Source organism: Biomphalaria glabrata, chromosome 11 (assembly GCF_947242115.1).
Source record: "Biomphalaria glabrata chromosome 11, xgBioGlab47.1, whole genome shotgun sequence".
NCBI classification, from domain to species: domain Eukaryota; kingdom Metazoa; phylum Mollusca; class Gastropoda; family Planorbidae; genus Biomphalaria; species Biomphalaria glabrata.
Window position 1 is genome coordinate 16,024,625 of NC_074721.1, and position 19,767 is coordinate 16,044,391.

General features: G+C 35.1%; 1 protein-coding gene across 3 annotated transcripts in view; it reads left to right on the forward strand.

The window, feature by feature from the left end:
* Positions 1-342: 342 nt before the first annotated feature.
* LOC106054886 (blue-sensitive opsin-like) overlaps positions 343-19,767 on the forward strand; it is a 51,894-nt gene continuing 32,469 nt past the window's right edge. Inside the window, exon 1 of one of the 3 annotated variants that reach the window (XM_013210972.2) lies at positions 343-685. The gene's annotated coding sequence lies outside the window, so the exon portion shown is untranslated. The remainder of the gene's footprint in view (positions 686-19,767) is intronic. The other 2 variants (XM_013210971.2, XM_013210973.2) reach the window with 2 other exon arrangements.

The window sequence follows — 19,767 nt, forward strand, 5'->3', positions numbered from 1 at the left end:
AAGACTGAAACATAAACAGAAGAAAAGAGAAAGAGTATAAGCCTATAATGTACGATAGAATGCTTAATAATATACTATTTGAACATAATATGAAGACAAACTACAAGGTAGAAAACAAGAACAAATGTTTTGTACTTTAGTCTTTCTCATTATTTCCATTATTCTACAGTCATGTTCTAGTCCAAACACTGTCAATTAATAAAGCTTTTGGAATATAATATATACGTGGTCTGCACCTAGAAAGAGTACTAGGGTTACACAGCATAACTCACCAGTGGTACAAGCTCTATCAATGCGCGAAAGTGTACAGAGCACCTCTCTTTCACCCTCCCTCCACCACACCCATTCGTTTAACATTTTTATCTTCTCTCTCTCTCTGTCTCGCTCTCTCTCTCACCCTTTCCCTCAGTATTTGAGGCAAACAGCCAATAATAGTTGTGTTAGTGCTCTGTTTTTTTGTTTGCTTGACTTCATGGCCTTTCATTCGGTTGTTTATTGTGCGGTAGATTTGGACTATTTAGCATCACAGCCAAAGTAAACTTTCCGACGACTTTTCCTATAAACCCTCTATTATGTGCCATTAAAGAATTCTTTGTGAAACATCAACAAAAATCGAGTTTTGATCTTCACCTCAATCAGTTCTTATTCATCAATTTCGGCTGGATTTCGGATGCGTTCTTTCTGAGTGAGTATTCTGCTTCAAAATTATACTTTGTGAGACTCGAGCTAAATTGGAGAAATGTTTGAAAATGCGCTCTGTATTGTGTGATAACATTGAAAATAAGGAAAGTAATTCTATTTTCAATATAGAAGAGTTTAAAAGAAAGGGTCTTCTGTACATCAGGTGTACAAAGTAGGAAGATTTTATAAACCATGTATAAAAGCCTGTCTAATAATTTTATGGTTACTTTCGTTATTGTATTATAAAAATTCTAAGCTAGCCCGCTTGTAGCTCTAATTAATGATTTATATTAATGAAGTTGCATCCTCGACATCGTTTGCTTTATTTTTTATGGTTTTGGGGGTAACTACCACTTTCTCACTACGTAGTAAAGGGTTGGGGAAAGGTTTGAGCTAAAATTACACTGAAATAAGAAACTAAATAAAGCAGAACTATAATTATCTAATTCCATTGTGCGTATCCATAGGAAGTTTTTAGGCGAGAATAAAAAAAAATAAAATATTCCACACTTTGATCAGTTACTGGAATGCATTATTAAAGTAAATTACTAGAATTCAAGTCACATAATTCACACATAATACAGTCATTTGAGGTTCAAGCCTAGCCCAAATAAATCGTCGCACACATTGATCTGTTTTATGGATGTTTAAGCACCGTGTTTAAAAAGTACATGAAACCAAAGCAACAATAATTTTAGCAACTTAAGAATTTATTCACTGAATCGTATTCGTTGATTATTAACCACGTGCTTAATTACTGCAATCGCATCGTAGTGGGTAATGGGGCTAAAAGTGTCTCTATATCTTTAGAGCCTCAATTGAAGACGTATGTGAGAATCAAACAGAGACTTGCTACACTAAATTAACGGCTACTTGGAAGAAGCTCAACTTTCTAGCATATCATCTTTTTACCAGGTTATTCTCCCATGCAATAAAAACTGATCCATCATTATAAGTCTGGTGAATGAAGAATACTTCTGGGTTTGATGCCGAAATAGAAGTATGGAATATGAACTTTAGAATTTAAAAAAAATCATCTCTTTAAGCCACACGAGTTGCGAAAAGAACAAAAAACAAGTGATATTTTTTTTTAATTAAAAAAAAATATTTTCAAAATTAAAGATTATATAAGGGAAAAAAATGCAGACCTAATTGTAACATATCTCAATGATGTACAATTTAGTTCACTTACTGATATAAAACAAACGTTAATTAATTATTAAGATTTAATTATCTGCTTTGTTGATTTTTTAAAAATTGATTTATGTTTTGATTGAAACAATGAATACTTGCGCGAAGTTTCAACTTATTACGATAATCTCATGTCGTAAAGTAGAGATTTTTTACCCTGCATTACAATAGCATCAATATGTATACGTTCCTGAATATGAAAGGTGAACCTGTTGAACATTTCCAAACTGAATGGGTTCGGGAATTGGCATTTGAGGTTGCAAGACCTGAATTTGATACTTCAAAGTAAAAACATAATTGTCACAACTGCGTATGATCTTGTGAAGTGCTCTCAAGCAAAGTTACGACTGTGGATAAACCAAATATGAAGAGAAAATCTTGTTCACTTCTCAACGTGCCTGGAACTAAAAAGATTACATACAGCTACAACATTTGGTAATAATGTCTTACACCTGGAATCTTTAGTAGATGCTTTCATAGACCGTTTTTGTGACTTTTTTATACGAGCAAGAATTTTCGTTGTTAGTATCACAGTTCTCATTTGATTCTGAAAATGCTGCTGATAATGTGCAACTAAAACTGATAGAATTGCAGTAAGATTTCTTGTTGAAATCGAAGTATATAGAATTGGCTGTGCCAAAATTCTAGTTATTTATCCTGAACGGTACGTTGAATTGCGGAAACTTGCAGCCAGAATTCTTGCTTTGTTTGCAAGCACTGATCTCTGTGAGCAGTTCTTTTCTATAATGAAAGCTATAAAGGCTCCTTACCGTTCGAGATTATCTGATCAAAATTTGTCATCAGTGATGAAGGTGTCAGTGGCAAACAAACTTAAACCTACATTAATAATCTTATATCCCAGAAAGAATGTCAAGCATCAGGACAAAGAAAATAATCAGTAATCATAGTAACTTTTAATTACCAAATAGTAGGCTAACTAAGGGACAGGTATGCCATTAATTATTGTATTCTATTGTATTATTTATAATTTACATAAAACTAGTAGGCTGTTTTGCAACTGATTTTTTGCTGCGGCTTCTCAGGTCATAGTAAGTTTGTTTTTTTATGAGGCCTTTACACCTTAATGAGTTTGACATGCCTGGTATATGTGATAGTAAATTACCCCTTTATTATCTTGCCATATAGAGGGCAGCTGATGTTTCAGTTCATCTATTTCTTTGATCTACGGTTAACGAGGGTGTCATGTAATAAACACAACGACCAACCGCATTGACTTTCAGTAACTTACGCCAGGTAAACATCCACTTCGTAACTTGCCTTTTTTTTAATTTCAAAAACATTTTTGTGTCAATCCAGCGCTTGGCATATTTCATTTATTTAAAAACTCCTTTCTTGTTGTCTCCCTTTTTAAACTGTGAAACCTTCTAGGTAACGAAAAAATAATAAAAAGAAGTAAATAGAAGTAATAACAGTGCTGTATTAGGGCTTCCCGACCTCTGGCAAAAGGAGTTTATGTCATTTATTTTGGTCTTCCGTCTGGCAGACGTTGCTCTAATTTGTGAACATGTCTGCTGCTTTCTGTAGAGGCATATTATCCTGGTATATTGCGTGCTTCCTTAGTTTAAATAGAAACATTTACTCAAAAAGAGAATTAATTATTTGATTTTAAAAAACGTTCTTCAAAGATGAATATTCCATTCATTCAGCCTACACTCAAGGCTGTTCAATGGAAACCTGTGACTTTGTGCGACTAAAGAGTGTAATTTATTATTATTTATATTTTTTTTGCGTGTGTATCCTTTGCATTTCCGGGTATAATGCGAACGTTGTGTGTTTCAGAACTGATCAACGAATTGTGGACAAAAGAGACAGATACTCCCCATTGAGTCCATTCGAGGCCTTTTGTCAAAGTATGGAGGCGTGGGGGCTGAGAGGCACAGCGCCTGGCTTCCAGACCGGGATCCAGGGTTTGAATCCGGGTGAAGACTGGGATTTTAAAGTACGGGATCCTTGGGTTCCTCTGAGTCCACCCAGCTCTATGGGTACCTAACATTAGTTGGGGAAAAGTAAAAAGGCGGTTGGTCGTTGTGCTGGCCACATGACACCCTCATTAACAATTGGCCACAGAAACAGATGAACTTTACATCATCTGCCCTATAGACCACAAGATCTGAAAGGGGAAAAAATTAGGCCAAGTTCACATCTAACTTTGCATTCACTTTCACCTATCCTTTGATCTGCTGGACAGTTGGGGCACTACACAAGATCTGTCAACCTTCTTTCTCCATTCTTATCTCTCATTTGTCGTTGATATAATTTCATTCGGATGTTCTTTCTGAAAATATTGAAGTCTGCCTGGGTGGACCACTTCGGGGGACGATTTTGAGTTTCCACACAAACTGTGTTTGTAACTTTGTTAAATCTTGTTGTTTTTATAGTCCTACTAGACATATGTTACCCGCGACCCGCGGGTCTTTATTTGCGCATTACTTTCGATATAGTCACTGAGAGTGTTTTGTAAACAATTAAACGGAATAATAATGTAATAAGTAAAGCGAATGTGTCAATGTAAAAATAGTGTGAATGAAGCTATCAAATCAGAATAGCTAATAGGCTTAAATCCATTTTGTTTTTCAAATTAAAACATTTGCTTGTAGGCCTACATATATTTGATTAAAATTTGAGGTGAATAGACTTAATTTTGTATGTTCATGTTTATAAAGTATAAAGTAGATCTTGAGGTAGACATAGATCTAAATCTACACTAATCTAGAGGCTTGTATAGAGTTCATTCTGTGTTGCGCATGCTTGACCTTTTTTCATGAATGAATATAGGCCTATCTCAACACGGCTACGCAGCTTTATTTAGCGAACAGCGAACGAATGTATTAAAAATGCTTTAGAAAAACAAATTTGAATGCTAATTTGATTAAAATATGAAATGAATGGACAATAATTAGTATGTTTATGTGTTAAAGCATAAAACTATCTTTGCGAAAAGAAGTTTTATCATCTTAGAGTTCAATAAGAGTTTTAGACCTAGGCCTAGGAATAGACTCAGTAGAGGGATGTGTTAATCACTGTTAATGTGTAACCATTTGGTAATGTCTAATGAAAGGATGTTCGCCAGACAATACCCGCGGCCTGCGGGCCTAAGTTTGTGTTTACTAATCTAGTGGATTGGATTTAGATGTATGTTAAACTTAACTAATGATCCTTTCAAGTTTTTTCTCTTTCGCTACGAAAATAAAATTAGGTTTGCAAAAATGGGATTACCCGAAGCCGATACATTCATATCTATTAAAAACGAAAAGAGCGATAGCTTTGTTAAATAAATGGAATTATAAAGTGAACAATTAAACGAAATAATTTTTTGTACGCGATTCATGAATGAATATAGATCTAGGCCTATCTCAACTTGGCTTCGCAGCTTTCGTAAACGAATGTAGCTTTAGAAAACCAAATTTGAATGTTTATTTGATCAAAATATGAAATGAATGGACTTTAATTAATATGTTAATGTATTAAAGTATAAAACTATCTGTGCGAAGAGAAGTTCTTTCATCTTAGAGTTGAATTAGAGTTTTAGATCTAGGGATGGGATTATAAAGTAAACAATTAAACGAATTAGTACGCGATTCATTACGGTATTGTCTAATGAAAGAATGTTCGTCAGGAAATCTGTAATCACAGATATAAGGAACTAATTAATGTAAAAAATGCTGTTGAAACACAAAATTGAAGGTTAATTTTATTATATAATGAAATCAATGGATCTTCTTTTGTATGTTCATATGTCAAAGTAAAAAACTATCTGCGCAAAGCGTATTTCTTAAAATTAGATCTAGGTCTAAATCCTTTCGATCTTTTCTCATGTCAACATTATAGACATGGCCTAGATCCATAAAATACTATAGCTGTAATAGAGTCGGACAACTTTATTTTTTTTGAGGGTCTTAAGTTTGTTTTAGGGCTACAATACATACACTACGGTTTAAGTTGGTACCCAAGGAACATTCCTGCCTAGTTTTATCAAGATTGGTCAAGCGGTTTTGATGTCTATAAGTAACATACATCCATACATACATACATACATACATACATACATCCATACATACACCTCACATTCTACTTTATAATATAGATAAAAGTCGAACTAGTGTCAATCTACTCGTGTGTATCTAAAACGGGAACAAGAACTTTTGCAGTTATGTCTTGATGTTATGGGGTATTTATGTTTACAAGTCTTTAGATCCACTGTTACCATAATTAACTCATAAATGGACTGCTCTGTGTAATTTGCATTGCATAATTGGGTTGGTTGGTTCGTATCCCAGGATTGCTCAGCTACGAAGTCATGAAAATCACAGTTATTATTTCAACAGTTCATCAAAAGAAAAATCGAAAGGAAAGGGTAACGGGAAAAAAAAAAAGAAAGATGAAAAGCAAATATTGCTGCCAAAAATTGATTTTACCTCAAGTTTGGCCCTAACAAATCAGGTAAGTTGCTGAATCTCATGGTAACTTTCACGAAGGAACATTAACAACTGAATTTATTCCTGGAGATGAAGCCACCTTAGACAACGTAGACACACTAACGCATATTTACAAAGATGCAGATTTCTACGCTCTAATTTCTAGATATTCATGAGCGCCTTCAACATCGGATGTCTTTAAATAATTTAGTGTCTCTAACCTTTCTTAGCCCTTGATTGTGGAAACATTGATCTATTGCAAGAATCTTTTATGTTAATTTCTTTTTCATTTTTATTTGTTTGTTTTGGTTGTTACTTCAAAATAAATATAAAATCCCACAGGACGGCCGGGTGGGGGAGGAGTTGATTGAGTTCGAACCCAGGACCATTGAGACGACACTTCAGAATGTTTTGATTACTCTTTTAGTTATATCAAAATAATGTAATTGACTAATTAAGATTGGGATTGCACAGTAGATTTTTCTTTACACATTACGATCTCCTATTGCCCCTCAGTCTATTTCCATGTACAAATACAATATGCTATAGAAACCAAGGTTTGCTTATTTGCATTCAGTTGTACAAATACCAAATACAATAAGGTTGTAAACACCCAGTCCACCCTAGAATGTCCGCCCTATTGTGTCCGCCCTAGTGTGTGGAACTAAAAGAAAGAAGGTAAAAGAAAACAAAACTGGCACTTTTATATGAACTAAGGGAGGCAATCGTTCATTTTTTAATCACAATACTAGAGTTATGATAAGAGTCTATTTCAATTCAAACATTAAAGACGGGCGTACAATCAAAAAACCATCACAAAACCAATAAAGGATTACGCTACATTTGTGTTAAAGGATTTTTCTAAATCAAAGAGAACAAGTTGACCATACCTAAAAAAGTTACAGACTTCTTTTCTCTTTTCTTTAATTGATGTTTCAGAATTACGATATCATAATTCAAGCCTCAGATGGAATATTTTCTCCACTATCAAAAGATAAGTTTTAACGTGGGTTATTTTAGGTTGATCTAATAAAATTTTGTTTCAAAGTTTTTTAAACGTTTTTCTTACAAGAGGCGTGCAATAATCCATTAGCAGTTCCGCCTCCTTGTAGCTTGCTGTCAAGGATGAAATGTTGATGTGTGTTTTTTTAACAGGGAAATGTCTAGGTTAATTCGTTTTTCGTTCTATTTTATATTTTTATTTGGATTTTTTTTTCTTGAAGTTGGCAATAAACGCCTGATTTATGAACACTTGTGTTGTTTTATTTCATGTTACATTTTATTATTAAACCTGATCTGAAAATTGTGGTGGCAACTTCGAAATAGAGTCCTACTAAGTCTAGTTAGCGTAAACAACTTGTACTAGATCTTCTTTTTTCTTGTATTGAACTTCTTGTTCCGGGCATCTTATACTGAACTTCTTGTTCCTGGCTTCTTGTACTAAACTTCTTATTCCAGGCTTCTTGTACTAAACTTCTTATTCCTGGCTTCTTGTACTAAACTTCTTGTTCATTGCTTCTTGTACTGAACTTCTTGTTCCAGGCTTCTTGTACTAAACTTCTTGTTCCTGGCTTCTTGTACTGAACTTCTTGTTCCAGGCTTCTTGTACTAAACTTCTTGTTCATGGCTTCTTGAACTAAACTTCTTATTCCTGGCTTCTTGAACTAAACTTATTGTTCATGGCTTCTTGTACTGAACTTCTTGTTCCAGGCTTCTTGTACTAAACTTCTTATTCCTGGCTTCTTGTACTAAACTTCTTGTTCCGGGCATCTTATACTGAACTTCTTGTTCCGGGCATCTTATACTGAACTTCTTGTTCCTGGCTTCTTGTACTAAACTTCTTATTCCTGGCTTCTTGTACTAAACTTCTTGTTCATTGCTTCTTGTACTGAACTTCTTGTTCCAGGCTTCTTGTACTAAACTTCTTGTTCCTGGCTTCTTGTACTGAACTTCTTGTTCCAGGCTTCTTGTACTAAACTTCTTGTTCATGGCTTCTTGTACTAAACTTCTTATTCCTGGCTTCTTGAACTAAACTTCTTGTTCATGGCTTCTTGTACTGAACTTCTTGTTCCAGGCTTCTTGTACTAAACTTCTTATTAATGGCTTCTTGTACTGAACATCTTGTTCCAGGCTTCTTGTACTAAACTTCTTGTTCATGGCTTCTTGTACTGAACTTCTTGTTCCTGGCTTCTTGTACTAAACTTCTTATACTGAACTTCTTGTTCCAGGCTTCATGTACTAAACTTCTTATTCATGGCTTCTTGTACTAAACTTCTTATTCATGGCTTCTTGTACTGAACTTCTTGTTCCTGGCTTCTTGAACTAAACTTCTTGTTCCTGGTTTCTTGTACTAAACTTCTTGTTCCTGGCTTCTTGTACTAAACTTCTTGTTCTGGCTTCTTGTACTGAACTTCTTGTTCATGGTTTCTTGTACTAAACTTCTTATTCCTGGCTTCTTGTTCTAAACTTCTTGTTCTGGGCGTCTTAAACTTAACTTCTTGTTCCGAGATTCTTGAACTGAACTTCTTGTTCTGGGCGTCTTGTACTGAACTTTTTTAAACTCTATGTCTCTGAAATTGAAAACATATTAATCAATTCTTACATTTCTATTAAAATATCTCAATAAAATTCTGAATTTTAAATTTTACGTTGAAAAATCTATCATACCAAATGTTTGTTATGGAAAATGTTTTCAGACAACTAAATGACTTCATTTCTTTAATAATTAAATTACTTCATCACCTTGGAAAAAAAAACTCAATTTCTTTGATTCTGACATTTGTTGAAAGCCACAGCTGAATGGTACCGGTAGTAGGTACATGACGCTTTGGCGGAGCCGGTTTGACGCTTGATGTTTTGGCACAAGGGGCGTTTTGACGCATGACGTTTTGGCGCAAAAACATGGTACGTTTTGGCGCGAGGTATTATGACTATAATATAAGAAGCACGTTATTTTTATAATAAAGTTTATTTCACTAAACTTTATTATTGTATGTATATTATGAGCCCCTGGAGTGAACTTGTGTGTTACCCGTGCTTGTAATCGTGCTAGTATTTGAAATCGTGTTCGCATTATCGTAGTCTGTGAATCGTGACCAGTCTGTACTGTGTTATTGTGTGTATCAGTCGTGTTTTATTGAAATAAAGCCTTGTTTCTAAGGTTATGAGTTGATTTAGTATATTACATCCACCGAATTTTTTTTTTTTTGTATAACGGTTTTGATTATTTCAAGAATATATAGTAAGTCAGATTCCTTCCTTAGACCATGGTAAAGGCATGCTTACAAGAAAAGATAGGGTTACTATTAATGGTATATCCCATTGACATACAATAAACGATATATCCTATTGACATACTATAAATAATATATCCCATTGAAGAATTGACATTGTTATAATCCACACACAAATTTGTCTCTAGTAGACATAATATTAATTACTCATATCTGATAAACAACAAGGTTACAAAGACAGTGTGTGTGGAAACACAAACTCAAAATCAGACCCCGAAGTGGTCCACCCTTGCAGGAAAAAAGGCAGGTTTCAATATTTTCAGAAGAATATCGGTATTAAATTCTATCAGAAGTGGTCCACCCAGGCAAGTAAAAAGGCAGGTTTAAATGTTTTCAGAAAGAATATCATAATGAAATTCTATCAAAGGCAAATGACAGAGAAGAACGGAGAAAGAAGGTTGACAAATCCTGTGTGGTGCCCCAAAGGTCCAGCAGACCAAGGGATCCGTTAAGGTGAATGTGAAGCTAGATGTAAACCTGTCCTAATTGATGTCTTTTAATGAGTATCTAATTGTTTGTAAAGGGTCAATCTCTTATTGAAAGCCTCAAAAAAAAAAAAAATCTCCGTAAAAAAAAAAAAGAATTCCTTTAGTTTTGTGTTGCTTGTATGTAGTATCTCGTTGCAGATCACGCGATAATATGAAAAACTACTTATTAATTGTTGTTTTAAATTGTGTATGATATATTTCCATAGTAAATAGATTTTTTCTGTTTAAAAAAAATTGTTCTTTTTTTTTTTTTTTTTGGTAAATGTAGTATTTAGTATGACAGAACTTAGCAATACAATTTTAAAAAATAAAAATATTTTTTATTTAAAATCTAAAACCATTTGCATAAATGTGTTAAAAAAATTTTAAATAGTGATCTCCCCTACCAAAAAGTCTCCAGTGTTTTTTACTATTAAAAGTGAATAGTTGTATAAATGGTGTATTTCTATGGAAAAACTGCTTGCATAATTGATTTTCAAAATTAGATTTTTCGCTTTCAGACAAAAAAAAAAGCCGTTGCATTAGAACTTTGAATGATCTAAAATATCATTATGTCCGAATTTCATTTTCTCTTCTAGTTTCTGAGATCTAAACGGGACGGACGGACGGTCAGACGAACTGACAGGTCACAATAACTAATAGAATCTTTTCCCCTTTCGGGGGCCGCTAAAAAACATAACAAATGTATAATAAACATAGTTTTTTTGTTTACGATCTTGAATCACACAATTTATAAGATTTATTTCCCCCGCCCTCTCACGAAAAAGAAAGTTTGGATAACTTTGGACTATTTCATGCAACATAGAGTGAAGTTTGGATGGCCACCTGGTCGTGTGATAATGTCTCACGATATGTGGGCTCAAAAGTCCCCATTTTAAACCTTTACTGCCGCTATTCCCTCTCTTGCTGTGGAGGTTTGTGTAAGAATGTTATAATCTCTTATTCTACGGGGAACATTTGAACCACGGAACAGTGTTCCGTGAGGCCTGACTAGGTGTTCCACGAACTTCTGGAACAATTAACTAGTGGCCTATACGAGAATTAATTTCGAAGAAAATCTAAAGTGTTCAGCTAAATTTTCCGAATACGCGAAGTGTTCCGTTAAACATGTGCAATGTATAAACTCTCTCTCTGTATGTGGTACATTCCCATTCGTCTTAAATAATATTGTCCCAACGATAATGTGTAAATATGCTAATATGCTGTCCACTTCAATTAATTATTAAAATGTTGTGTCTCAGAGTGGCTCTTATTTCTATTTCTGAATGATGCACGACCTCTCAAAAGTACGGACACTTGGAACTCTCTGGGGTGAGAGCTGCGTTTAGATACACATTTGGAAACGTCCATTATGCCAGGACAGCAGGTCTCAAGGCGGGAGATGTTAGCTAATTGATTTAGGGTTATTTACAGCAATGGCTGCCACACATGATATCACACACCACACATGTAGACACTTGGTAATACCTAGACATTTTTCTAAACACAAACACCGATAGAAAAAAAGATGTCCGAAGATAGTTATTGTTTATGTTCTTGCAAATATGTCTTAACTCTTCCTCTCCTGACGATACCACCATTGATTCCATCAGAATGTGGTCAATAATTACGGAGAGAAAGAGTTAAAAGATTATGGGCAAGAGTATACTAAAAGAATTGGTCTTTGATGGTTACAAGTACGTTGCTAATGGATTAAGTCATTTTAGTCTCTTTATTTAGTTAATGGTTTGTGTAATTATGATCACAATAAGTTTGTTTGACTTGTAAGTAAACGATTAATATAAAACAACAACATTCCAATTTCGTAAACATTCCACAAGTAAGTTGGAAGGGATTCATCTAGAATTGGAATCTTTTAGGGGAGACAATTAGTGTGTAACATATGCAATTGTTTATTTAGGAATGTCTAAAAAATATCTTATTATAAATCACCTGCTCATGCAGGTGTCGAGATTTTATCAAATTAATTTCAAGAGCTTGCGAGTTGGACATACATAAATAGTACAACTTTAAAGCTTTGAGTAATGTTTATACTTTGAACAATCACAGACAACAGAATAGTAGTCCAGAAGCAGTTAATAGATTAGACTTTTGTTAAGATTTTCCAGATTGGAGTTGATAATATTTTCTACTATGTGACTTTACACCAAAAATACTTTGGCTAATTCATTGTTTCTACTTGTTACACAATATTTTGGAAGCCTTCCCGGCATCTCTATGATACTAATTACTATGCAAGCTCTCAATATTACATTTATGGTTTCAAATACCGTTCAGTTTTGGTAAAGACAGCATCTTATGACCTGTCAATTCTACGAGGCTGTCATTGTTTAACAGTTCACCTTGGCATCAATAAAAACCAGTAGCCGGAAGCGACCAACTATTTATTTCGCAAATAAGCGACATCTTATTGAATTTGAATAGGAAAACGCGTCGTGATCAAGTTTGAACCTGTTGCAAGGCTATTGTTATTTCTACATGAAAAAGTCATAGCTCATTTTCATTGTTTTAACATTTTGAAAAAATTGATTTTTTAATATGAAAATAACTAAAAAAGAAATATATTGTTCTCTTGACTTTCGAGGGGGATACTTTATGAATCCGCCAGCGTAATTAAAATCTCCGCGGTATTTTACTATTTTTGGATACGAACATACATCCCTTAACAATTTAAATGACTATTCCCCATTCTATTGTTACGTATTTCTAATCTTCTGGCTAAATTTACTAGTAGGCACACAAATAAAAACACTGTAAAGAACTTGACGACTCAACTTTCAGTTTCATATAACTTTAATGACTATTAAGTCTAACAATTCGTCACTGTAACATGTAGCGTATACGTCTTACATCGACTGTATCGACTGTAACGGCTCAAGTCCACTCTCTTCTACTGTCTCGCACAGTAGACAACAGTAACGACGACTGTACTGACTCTTTTCACATCAACTCTCTGGTTTAAATAGAGTCCCTAATCGCTTATCTTGTTGCAAAAACACTGCTAGTATCCTCTGGAACAACATGGGAGGAAGCATCACATCCTGTCGCTGTTTATACATGTCGATTCCAGAGAACACCTGTTGCAGTGTCATCTCGCCGAGGTTACACGTAGTGACCTCTAACTGTCACTGTTCATTTGTAACACTGCCCCCTTCGTAGATCTGTTCGTCCTCTGGAGCAACACGTGAGGGCACGTCACATCCTGTCTTTGTTTACACACATAGATTCCAGATAACACTCGGTGCTGTGTCATCTCGCCGGGGTCACACATAGTGACCTCTACCTGTCACTGTTCATTCGTAACACTATTAATAAATCCTTACATGCCAACTGTTTCCGACGTCACGACCTGTGACGGGACAACGAGCTAGCTACACAGGTTGTGATTTCGCAGGTCAGTATAGATTGGTCTTAATTAAACCAGTTCATGTGCTCTACGGTGATTTCGGACAATGAACATCCAAAAAGCCTACACGAGACCAATCGTTCTATCGGGTGGCTTTGAGAAAACACGTGTTTAAAAACCAACAACAAAAAAACGAAGGAGTACTTTTAATTTGTTATTTATTTCGAAAGCCAGTGGTAAAGCCCTTCAGCGAAAGTCGTATCTGCGAACGTCAATGGACAACTGTAGCTCGAACTTTTTCTTAAAGAATATCAATTAGGTGCATCTGGAAGGAAGATACATAATATTGCAAGTGCAAAGCGAAAAGCTAGAAAAGTTCCTCGACTGAATCCGCCCGTGACTGTCTAAGCGACTATTTGGCTATTGCTGTTAAACTATGAACACTTGATAACCATAAACAACGCCAACACTATAACGCCAGATTCATGAGTGAATTTATTTACACATTGTGTCAACATACATGACACATAACATTCCAACATTCACTCCCTTAGTCAAGGGGAATCATTCAAGCTACTCCTATAAACAATGTCAACATTCACTCCCTTAGTCAAGGGGAATCATTCAAGCTACTCATATAAACACAATGTCAACAATTGCAAGTTTTGTGGTTCAACTCCGTTATTGATAGTTACTTACCATCCTCGGCCTCTCTTTGACAATAGTTTGAGAAGCATCCATCCCCTTGGAGGGCGCCAAACAGTTTGAACATAGCACCGTTAGCTTATTTCAATCAGGGGTGCTAATGGAAAACAAACTCGGAATAGGGTTAGCGTTGATGCAACTATTAAGCCACAACCTATGAGCATAGAGCGTATTGTCAATTAGTGCTAAATGCATCTCATTAACAAGTCAAGTCATTAAAGCTTATGTAGTACTACTGGTCGCCGCCGTCATCGTCATGTCCTTGATTAGCTCCCCTTGGAGTGCGCAGAGGCTACGTGTAGAACAAATGTTCTCACCCCAACCGAACAGAAGCATGATACAAAGGATTCTTGATCATAGCTGTACATTAAAAAGAATAGTTTTTGTGAACTATAATTATGAATTTATATTTGTTGTTATATTTAGTTTTTACAAATCTTATATAAACTCACTATGTCTGAATGCAGGGCCGGACTTAACAAGTGCGGGGCTCTAAGCGAAATGGATTGCGCTGGGCCCAGTCTCGGTCCGATAATGATAATACGTGAAAATTAAGATTTTGTTTTAGAAAATAAATTCGTCTTTATATTTTTTTTCATTCTTTACTAAGTACAAAATCATGATCAAATTTTACGAGCCTTGCATCTAGAGAAGTCATACAGAATATCATCAAAGTTATGTTTCCTTCATAGATTACGCTCAATAGCTAGAATTGCAAAACTGTTCAATCTATCTTCGTGAATAGTCGACCTCGAGTAATTCTTGATTAGTTTGAGGCGCATGAAGCTTCTTTTACCAGATTCCACAAATACGGGTATTGTTAAGAATACTCTGCAACAATGTAATTTGGGAATGTACAGATACGCAAAAATCTCTACCTGGGTCTTGGCAGTATTAGATAAAATATGCCTTAAAGATAACAATTTTGTCTATTTTTGACGAGTCTTTTATGGGTTTTGAGGAGATTTCCAAGAGCTCCTGGAAAATCAGGAGGCCTCGGTAACCCATTTACAAGTTATAATGATTTAATTTATTAATTTACTCATAGATTTAGCGCGGGTCCTATGAAAGTGCGGGGCCCACAGCGGCCTGTATGGTACAGATCTTATACACGTTAGTTCTTCCTCTTCTCAATCTTGGATCAAGTTGAAATTTTTGCACAAATTAATTATTGTCGATAATACAAACGAATCAATATATTTTTTTCTCCGTAATTAATTTTTCACGTTCCTGTGGAGTAATCCATTTTGATAATTTTGTATTTCACTACACTATTAGTGTTATATTATCGGTTGAACTGCAGTGCGGCAATACGGCTATGGATCATTTAACTAAAACATTGTTTTTTTCTTGAGGCTTTGAATACGATATTGACCCTTTACAAAACAATTAGATCAATTAGATGATCATTATATAACATCAGTTAGGCCAGGTTTACATCCGACACTTCACCTTCACTTTTACCTATCCCTTGGTCTGATGGACCGTTGGGGCACCACACAAGATCTGTCAACCTTCTTTCTCCATTCTTCTCTGTCATTCGCCTTTGATAGAATTTTAATCTGATATTCTTTGTGAAAATATTGATACCTGCCTGATACAAACTGTCTTTGTTACCTTGTTTTTTGTTTTAGTTTTTTTTTCATATTTCAACATGTTCTAAATGAAGTATAATGAAGAACAGTTTGAAACCAGCAGGCAGGCCGAAAGCAAGTTTCAAAGAGAGAAGAATAGAGAGAGCAACTAGCCCTGTATGGGCTGCTCATTACATTTGCTCTTTCACGTAATATTCCGGATAGATTCAACAGCAATAACTAGCCCATTAAATAATTATGAAAATTGGTCCAGACTAATTGCTCTTTACCAAATGAACATGCAATTGGGTTACTCTACCTGCCTTTTTTTTAAATAATAAATCTGCGTTCCAGTAGAAAATGGGTGGCGTGTTGGTCAAGTGGGAAAGCGCTTGGCTTTTAAAACGAGGCGTTTGAATCTCGTTGAAGACCGACATTTTCAGGGCGCCTGTGAGTCCATCCAACTTCCATAGGTGCATGACTTGCATTGGGTAGTTATGGTGATTGGTCGTTGTGCTGCCACATGACAGCCTGGGCCAGAGAAACAGAAGGGCTTTATATCATCTGTCTGTTGGTTCACGAAGTCTGACATGAATACTTGAATTTACCAGTTGAAAGTTGTAGCTGGAAAGGGAGAGAATTGATCGAACACTTCGATGGAGAGGACTGACATTGTGATTGGATATAGTGTAGGGTAGGACGTGTTCGTCCAACTATCGTCGCTAAAATGAATACATCGCCGATAGGTTACTACAATGTTATATGTTCTTATAACTTCTTAGAATATATATATATATATATATATATATATATATATATATATATATATATATATATATATATATATATAGAGAGAGAGAGAGAGAGAGAGAGAGATACATCTTCACTACTAGATATACTTGCACACTACATAGTAAGCTTGATAATTAACCTCTGTTTCTACTAAATTATATACCAATTTATTACAGTACATAGATGTTCACACCTATGTATAATAATAATTCACTACAGTATATACATCTTCACTACAAATTATACATGTTCCCTGAAAAAGCATATTTAACACAGTATAAACATGTAGTCTGCAATGTATACACATTCACTACAGTATATACATTCGTACAACTATGTGCGTTATTCTCGTGTGAGTGGATATAATTGTAATGCCATTCTCTTTAGTTCTTATCTCTAGCCTTGCTCTTGTCAAATAGCTAGCAGAGCGTATCTTGATCTGCGCCTCAAGATATTCTTTGTCGGCAGATTTTACTGCCATATATCTTTTCTGTCTACCTGGAGCTATTCCTGGATACAAGACCGCCTCTGTGTCGTGACCTGTATTTGTTGTTTTAACATATGCTAACTAGCTTTTAGGATTTCTTTTTTTGTGTGTGTCAAGGACGTCATTTGTTTCTGTTTTCGTTTGAACACAACTGTTTGTATAGAGAACTTTAGCAAGACGTCACAGTGTATAGTAGTTAACAAATAAATAAAGCAAACAAGTCAGACTACTAGCTGAGAACACGGATGAATGCACTAGCTCCTCCCCTATCCCATAATTTTCAGGTGCCGTGTGCATTTTAATGTAGAGAACATAAGTTGTCCCCCTCCCATTTGCACACTCACGCCAGCATGATCATCATTGTTCTATTGCGTTCTTCATGGAACAAACGGCTTTAATAGAAACACGCCACTCTCCACGGTCTCTTGTTAATAATTGAATGGCTTCCGAGATCTTTCCTGTCCCCTAGGCTTGAACAAGTACACTGTGTCGCCACGTTCTTTTTAGTCTTTGGGTCTCGTGCCGTGGGGGTTCTACTCTAAGGCCTGTCTAACTCTGTTGTTGGTATCTTTTCTAAGGGCGTGACCAATCCATATCCACTTTCTCTTTTAGATCTGCATCTTTATATTTCTTTGTCCACTAATATTCTATTTTGTCTTAAGAGTGTATTTTTAAGATATTTCTCAGACATCTGTTAATGAAGGTCTATCCTTTTTTTGTGTGTTTATGCTTCAGTTGTTCTCCAGCATGTTGGTATCGTATTAAAGTTTAGGTTAAGTCACAATCTGACCTCACCTACGTCACCACGTCCTCTTAATGAATAGTTTATAAGTACAACTAACAACTTTGAGCACCTAAAAAAATAAAGAAGTACTTTTAAATTCAAGTAATTGTGGAAACATAATCTTTTACTAAATGGAAACGAGCCACTTTTAAATATGATGTTTAGTGTGACCCTTTGTAGTTATTAGTTTATTAATTTTTTGCTATGGAAAAAATAAATTATAAACATGTTTTTCAACCGTTATTTCGCTTTGGTTTTGTTTGAAAATTAGAATAATTGCTCAAAAAATCCTTTATTCCCACATAACATTCACAGTTTAGACATCAAGTGACTCTATAATGGCATAATAAAAGTATATACAAAAAATTACGAGAAAAAAAGTTTACATAAAAGTCCATGATTATAACTGAAGTAACATTTAAAAAAATGATCTGAAAGACATAGTTTCCTTAATGTATAATGTATTTCAATAATATACAACGCGACGTCCGTCACCAAAAACAGCTGCGCCAAATTGTCATGTCTTTGCTCCAAAACATTTGACCGATATTATCAAGATATCCGGAGGCCATTGGCATTTTCATTAACTACAGCCATGTCGAAATAATTAAAGTAATTACATGAGTTGGTAGAGCAACAGCATGAATTGACTTTGGAATGTTGGGTTCCTGTGCCTACTTCACCTTCACCTTTCTCTTAGTCTGTTGAACCGTTGGAGCACACCCTATTTCTCCATTCTTATATGTCTTTGGTCTTTGATAGAATTTCTTTTTACTGTTACTGTTCTCTGAAGGAGGGTCTTTGCTAGCCCTGAGGACCTTGTGATATGCCCATAGAGATTAAGTGTGCGATTTTTTTACTTTAGTTAGCAGGTCATCATGTGGTCCAATAGCTGTATTAATTCTAATTTCATTTGTGTTACGGTCTTTGAAAGCTTTACTTTCCATTGCTAGGATTCTCTTCTCGAGATCTGCAGTCACAATGAAAATATATATGAAAGTGTCGAGACCAGGGAGCGCATCAGTCGGATTTTAGTTTCGAATACTTTCCAATCTGTTTTGAGATTTGCATATCTCAATCTACTCTAATTGATGCTTTCAAGCCGTATTTAAAAACAGCATAACAACATAGATCTCAAAACTATTAGCAAAAGTGCAAAACAAATTTGTAAACAAATTAAGATCGCAATTAAATTTCTCACCCTCCCTGATACGATACGTTTGTACTAGATGTGACAATATATTTAGAGAGCTAGATGACAACGATGTTTTAATGTTACAATGACATTGTGTTGATCAAGCAATGTTTTTTTTAATTGTTTTACTCTTACATTGATTTCTCCTTTGGACAATTTTTCAGAATTCTCAAACAATATCATGATGCCGGAGATACTACTTTAGAGTAGAAACTCAAAACTGAAATCTTCTTTAAATAAATACAAAGCTTTAATTCTGGAACTAGGAATCACTTTCATAATATACACTACATAAAAGTACAATACATTTAAATTTAAATTCTTCCAAAACTAAATGTTCACACCTTTTAAAAAACGACCTCATGCTCCCTTTCTAGTAGCTTTCAAACTATTGTTTAGTGCTAATGAAAGAAACATGACCTTGCGCTGAAATAATCTAATTATAAACTTTATACAAAGGGTGTGCTGTACGTGACGTGCCACTAACTAAAGAGAAGCAGCCAAACTCCTCAACACTTTCTTTACCTACCATTGTAAACCACAAGTCAACAAGGAGTGGATGAATTTATCAAGGAGAATGTTAAGACTTATTAATGTAGACATGGGCACCCGCAAGGGGGCGCACCCCCCTGGATTCTGAGCAGCCAGATTCTAGCTATTTTTTCACAGCATCAAATCAATTAACTTCTAAGTAGCAACTGAACAAGTAGTGCTTCCACTTCCACATGTAGTAGTAGAGTAGCCTACGCGTATCAGGAATTGACGACCAACCATGTACATGCACGCCTCTGCATT